Source organism: Gossypium raimondii, chromosome 7, assembly GCF_025698545.1.
Source record: "Gossypium raimondii isolate GPD5lz chromosome 7, ASM2569854v1, whole genome shotgun sequence".
NCBI classification, from domain to species: Eukaryota; Viridiplantae; Streptophyta; class Magnoliopsida; order Malvales; family Malvaceae; genus Gossypium; species Gossypium raimondii.
Window position 1 is genome coordinate 12,124,431 of NC_068571.1, and position 6,870 is coordinate 12,131,300.

Consider the following 6,870-nt stretch of genomic DNA (forward strand, 5'->3'; position numbering starts at 1 on the left):
GAGGTAACAGAGTTTAACGGCAGAGTGACTATTTCGTAACAAAACGATAACAAACGTAATATTTTAAATATAAATGATTAAAATATAATCCGAAACAAACCTTTACTTTTATTTTACTTTTTAGTTAATAGAAAAATTAATGAAGTCATTAAAACTTATTAGAAAATCGATGAGGCCATATCAATCCTAAGTAACAAAATATTGATTGAGAAATTGTTGCAATAGCACCACCTTTACTACGTTACTTCGTTGAAATGTAATAGAATGAAATGAATATAAAAATAATTTAATTGGATAGAATGAAATCTCTTAACCAATGTTAGAAGCCCTCCATGACACTGAAATTTCAAAGATCACAGTAAATCAACATTCATATCAGTATAAGTTAATTTTGGAATTGGAACTAAAAAGAAGAAGAAAGCTGTAAATTGAGGCTTATGTTTTATACATTTAATACTACATAAAAACCAAATTACAAAATTTATCTTCCATTAAATGGCTCAAGAGGACCATATAATTATGGAGTTACCCAACTACTAGAAGGTTCTTTCAAGAATTTTGAACAAAAATCAACCTAAAACTCGATAAATAATGAATAAAGCCGTAACTAAAAAATATGAGAAGCAGGTTACTTGAGGAAGGGAGCTAATTGAAGAAATTGACAGCACGTTTGGTTGGCATGAATAAGGATTCGGTTCAGCTCTTATTCAATCTTAAACAATGTTTCCTTTGTTTGGTTCATTTTTTACTGCCGAATCCTCATTCCACGTCGGCCTCTATTACGGGTGAGCACTGAATACCCATTCAATAAATAGGGCTCTAAATTGGCTGTTCTTTGCCATCTATAATAACCTTCTACTTTTAAAAACAAAAATCCCCTTTCATATGCCTTCTTCATTTTCTCTGGATGCTCTTGTTACAGTGAGTAACAAAGTTGGAGGCAAAATCTACTTGCCATTATCGAGTAATTTGCTGTTCATTTTCTTTGTATTTCGTATTTTTTGTTTGAATCTTAGACCACCTTGCTTTCGTCGTCAATGCTTGTTTCCATCCTTCGATACGCATTTTATTCACTGGGTAAATCCCCAAATTCCCTTCTTTAATTTCTTCTTTTTATTCATCAACACAAAAAATAAATGGGGAGTATTCTTTTCTTTTTCAGATTCTTGTCAACCAACCCATAGCCCATGCTGGTTTAAGCTTCTTCTTTTTTTATCCCTTTTTTCTCATCTTCTTCAAACTTTCTCAGCTCATTCCTAGGTTTCTTTTCCTTTTTTTGGGTACCATTTTTTAAATGTAATTTTCACTTCAAGAATCAAGACCTATTGGTATCAAACTGCAAAGGATTTCATTAGTTTCCCTTCATTTTATAGTTAGATTTGATATGAAAAAATGGTGAATTGTGCTTCTTTGTTATGAGCAGAAAAGTTAGCAGGAGACATTTGCGAAGATTAAGTGAAACGGGGAGTTTTGGGAATTAGTCATAGGGGCGTTTTGTGTTTTTGTTTTTAACAGAATGGTCCACGAAATTCTGTTTGTTTGTTTTCTTTATATTGAATGCATTGCATGGTTATAGGGTTATGTTGAATATACATGAAAATTTCCCAAATCTCTGAATTCTCCTAAATTATCATCTCTTCTTCAAATTCTTTTCTTATTCCTTTACTCTTAATTTTGTTCCGTAACAAAGGTATCAGAGCTTTCTCGATCCCTTTTAAATGGCCGGCGATGGTGTCTTGACGTGGTGGCAGAAAGAAGTGGGCAGTATGCAGCAAGAAATTTCAAAAATTCGAGAGAAAATCGCGCGTCAGGATACCAAAATGGAAACTTGACTTCAGGAGTTCAAAGTTGAGCTTCGAGGAGACTTGCAGGCGTTGCTGGGCCAGTATTTTGGACCTCCGGCGACAGGCTCGTCGGGAAATCCTGCAGTTGCTGCTGTTGACAAGGGAAAAGGAGTCCTGGGAGCTCCTACTGGGTTCCTACCAAAAGATTCTGATCCACATCAGATGCAGACGGATCCGTCTGTTGCTGTAGGAGGCAGTGTCCATTTGAGAGAGCAACCAATTACTTTTGGAGCTTCGGGGAAAGGTAACAGACTGGAATGGCCCAGGTTTGATGGCACTGATTTCAGGGAATGGTGGACTAAATTGGAACAGTTCTTTGAGGCCGATGGTACTCCAGATGCTAACAAGATCTGACTGGTAATGCTAAACCTGGGAGGGCGTGCTCTGGAATGGCAACATTTCTATTCGCAGAGGAACGGAGGCTTGCAAATGCCGACTTGGTCGGCGTATATAAAGAGCCTCCAAGATCATTTTGGATGTGGGCCGTTCGGGGATCCGATGAGGGAGCTGGTCAACTTGAAACAGCAAGGCTCTATTTTTAGTTTAAAATCCAATAATGTTGGTGTTGTTGCTAATACCTTGCACTATGGCGCCTTGAACACGAGCATGGGTGCAACAGCGATAGTTTCAAGTGGAACGGGGTGTTTGGATACAGGGCAGTTCATGTACCAGAAGGGCGCACGTGCCTTGAACACGAGCATTGGTGCCAAGGTAGATGTATTTCACATGCTATCTGATATGTGGAAAACACCTGCAGAGTGGTGCTTTATGTGGTTGAGAGGATTTCGTTCATCTGAACTTATGAAACGGCAAGTTCAGAATGGGGCTAGAGGTCAGAAACGTGAACCTTTTAACTGAGGGAAGCAAAATCAGCATTCTGGTCCCAAAATTTTGGGAATTATACTGGAACTGGTTGGGGGAATCAAAGTAATGGAGGTGGCCAGAATAGTTGGGGATCTAAGAGAACAACTTGGTTGATGCTTATTGACAAGCTTTCAAAGAAGTCACTATTACCTGCGGTTATATTTGGTTTCTCAAAGAATCAATGTGATAAATCTGCTGACAAACATCACTTGGAGAGGAGTTTACCAAAAGAGCCAGTTCGCATTGTTGAACGGAGGATGGTTAAGAAAGAAAGTCAAGCTGTGACCAAAGTGTTGGTAGAGTGGGCTAACTCTTTTCCAGAAGATACGACGTGGGAGTCTTTGACTGCAATCCAAGCCAAATGTCCTCATTTTCAGCCTTGAGGACAAGGCTGTTTTCTGGGAAGGGAATATTGTTATGAGCAGAAAAGTTAGCAGGAGACATTTGCGAAGATTAAGTGAAACGGGGAGTTTTGGGAATTAGTCATACGGGGCGTTTTGCATTTTTGTTTTTAACAGAATGGTCCACATCATTCTGTTTGTTTATTTTCTTTATATTGAATGCATTGCATGGTTATAGGGTTATGTTGAATATACACGAAAATTTCCCAAATCTCTGAATTCTCCTAAATTCTCCTCTCTTCTTCAAATTCTTTTCTTCTTCCTTTACTCTTAATTTTGTTCCATAACATTCTTCTTCTTTTTGTATTGAATGATCAGTTAACCTCCGATTGTCAAATTAACGAGGTATCTATGTCTTAATAGATTTTTGTTTTTCAATTTCGATTTTGATTTTATGGGTTTCATGTTTATCGATTGAAGAAATGTTGATTGACTTTGATTCTTTAATTAAAATTTCTTTGATTCTTGCTCAATTAATCTATCATTCTTTCAACTCTTTAATTGGATCACACAACTTAATTGACTTTGGGAATTTGGTTACTAATGTTGCCAATATGTTTAATTCTTGTTGAAAAAAAATGATATGTTTGATTCTTGTTGGGGTTTTTCATCTTTCTTTTGGTTTTTGGAGTGTTATACCAAATTTGATTAATTTGAGTTCTTTGGTATGATTTCCACAACAACTGAAAATCAGTTTGCTTTTGTGATCCTTAAGCAAATCTTTTGGTTTGCAATATAATAGCTTGCCATGAATGGTTATCATTGGCACAATTACAATTTCTATAGGCCTTCTCCATGGACTATGCTATTGTTCCAATTACTTTTGATAGTTTATTAAAAGTGCATATAGAAGCTACAAATGAAATGGGCTCCCCAAAACAAGTGTTAGCTTATAAGGAAATAACAGATTAAAAGTGATGGACTTATTTATCAATAATGGCTCCAAAAAGTTTGTAAAAATCAATGTTAAAAGTGATGGACTTATTTATCAACAATAGATACATATTGTGGTTTCTAACAGTTGCAAGAGAATATAGAATGAGAAAGAACTTTCTTTAGTTCATTGAATTCTCTACTTTTTGCTATTTTTTATATTCTATTGTAGAACTTTTTCATGAAATTCACACCCTATAGGCTCAATTGGAAGGTGAAAAATATTATTTCAAAATTACTACATTGGTGCACTTGTTTCCACATGTTTTTGTTCTTGTTGTAGTTTGTATATTGATGTAATTTCCATAGGATCTATATTGTTCTGGTCGTGATACTTATAACTTTAATTCGGATACCTAAGGTATACTTTAATAATTACCTGCGATATTGTCCTAGCTACTCTGCAAGGTTTATACTGATGTTTTTATTGAAAATAATGGTATATTTATGTCTTCTGTTATTGTTGATTATTCTTTTAAATTATCATTAAAAATACCTTTTTACCATGTTCTATTGTCCTTTTCCAGACATGTTTTTTTAGGTTGTCCTAGAAGATTGGTTATTTTTATAACTTGGATTAAAAAGGTTTTACTCATCAAATCCAAATGAATACTAAATGGAATTCTTGAGTGTGTATCGTGTAGCATTGATTTTATTAGACCGTAAGTTGCAATAGTATTTGCTAAAATTAGGGTAATTTAAATTTTCTGTAGAACTTTGTTTTGTTGCCTACAAATTTAGTGCTTTCCAACAAGCTGGTTTTGTATGATTTGGAAAATCAGACCATTGGATGGACTGAGTACAATTGTGCGTATCGTGTTACTTTTCCTTTCATGATTGCTTTAAAAATTTTGTACTAATTGGTATAAATTTCAATGTATTATTATTGTTTCTTTTGTTTTATAAAAGGTGTTATCTCTTTACAATTGCCTTAGCTAGAAAATTTATCTTATCAACAGATTTAATCCTCGAAGCTTCTCCAAATATGATCTTAGTAACACTATTTGCTGATTCTTGTTACTTTAATGGTATGATGTCTTTGTAAATTTATGGGTTTCATATCTCAAATCATTGGCGTTATAAAATATTCAGTACCCTGAATTTAGCGAACTGGAAACTATCATTTTTTGAAGTGTTGGATAAGTTTATGAAATCTTGTTAGAATACTCATTTCTCTATTAGCTTGTAATGTTTCATTTTATTCATTTGCAGTGCATAAGTGATTTCCCTTTGGATTCTTCTTTTGATTTGGACTTTCCTTTTTTTGGTAAGTTTTTTTTTGGGCTTTTTCTTGATCATGAAATCATTACAAACATGTATATAGGGTTACATATTGCTCAATGCTAGTTAGATTGCTATAGTTTTTAGCTGAACTTTTTTAACTTGGTGTACATATAATTTCATGAGCATCACAACTGATCATACAACTCTTATCTGCTCTCTTTCAACTATTGTCAAAATAAGACCTAAAAATAGCAACTTGGTTCGTTTTGTTGAAGCATAGTTTAGTTTAGTTTTGTAAGTAAACATTGATGTATTTGAAGCATATATGTAAGCTTCATATATATTTTTTGTGTAAATTTGACATGTATTGGTAGGTTATGGTGGTAGCTGGTGAGCCCTGGGGCGTGGTTGACTGGTATATGCCAATAAAGATATGAAGTTAGGGAAAAGAAGAGTTCTAAGAAGGTAACATATGATTTGGTTTCTCTTCTTTTACATTTCCTACAATGCAATAATTTTTATTATTATTATTCATGTTTTTGATGTGGGGTTTTGGCATGATACATAGACCAAGATGATTAAGGGTCATGGGGAGTATGGAAAGTAATTCAGATTGAAGATACATCAATGGCAGCAATAGAGCGCTTTTTCTTTTCTGATATTTTAGGGGAATATTTTTGGAGTTGATGTCAATGGGTTGGGGAAAAATATAGAGAAGTTAAAATAGGGTCTACTTGCTAAGGTTTTTTTGGTGTATAGATGTTTGATATTATATATATATATATATAAATGGTTTTTGGATCAATATTTGTAATTTTGGCAACTATGATCCCCTGAGATTATGTTTTTTTTTCCTTCGTATTAGGCATGTAGTGAAATGAGGAAATTGATTTGGTAAAAGAAATTGTGTCGAATTTGATGGCTAGAATCACCCATATGACAAAAGTTAAGTGTGTGTGGGATGAGAGGGTAACATTTGTCAAAGGCTGATCTTCATAGATTCCCCTCACAAAATCTCAAAAGTACATCCTTCCTTATAGATGAACCAAATTATATTAAGAATATTATTAAATTATATATTATTTTTATTAAATTATATTTAATAATTATTATATTAAAATATGATTAAATTATTTATTATTATAAAATTATATTTAATAATAATCCTATTAAAATTTAATAACAATAACAATAATCATCTACTTTAAAAAAATTTTGTTAAGGGTATTCTAGTCATTTAAGCATTTTCCTTATGCTATTACAATATCTATTCCATTCAACCAAACACAAGAATACTATTACAATTCTATTCTATTCCATTTCATTCAACCAAACAACTGAATTACTGATTACAGCTCTATTACATTACAATTCTATTCCATTACAACCTTATTTCATTCCCCTCAACCAAACGTGGTGTGAAAGAGATGTTACTCCTCAGATTTCTAGGACCCAAACTATCAAATAAAGATATTATGATTTAGAGGATTCATGTTTCTAGATTCTATGTTTAATTTTGCACTTAATTTACACTGTTTGTGAAAGAGAGAGGGGAAGAACATAGTCAATGAAGAAGGGAAAATTCGAAATATTAAGTTAAAAGT

The 6,870-nt window shown here is 33.4% G+C and overlaps 1 long non-coding RNA gene across 1 annotated transcript; it reads left to right on the forward strand.

Moving 5' to 3' along the window:
* The first annotated feature begins 3,306 nt into the window (after positions 1–3,306).
* On the forward strand, positions 3,307–6,013 carry LOC105801226 (uncharacterized). Its single transcript, XR_001135908.2, has 4 exons — positions 3,307–3,454; positions 5,255–5,309; positions 5,641–5,731; positions 5,835–6,013. It is a non-coding gene; the product is annotated as an uncharacterized LOC105801226 (long non-coding RNA).
* The last annotated feature ends 857 nt before the right edge of the window (positions 6,014–6,870 follow it).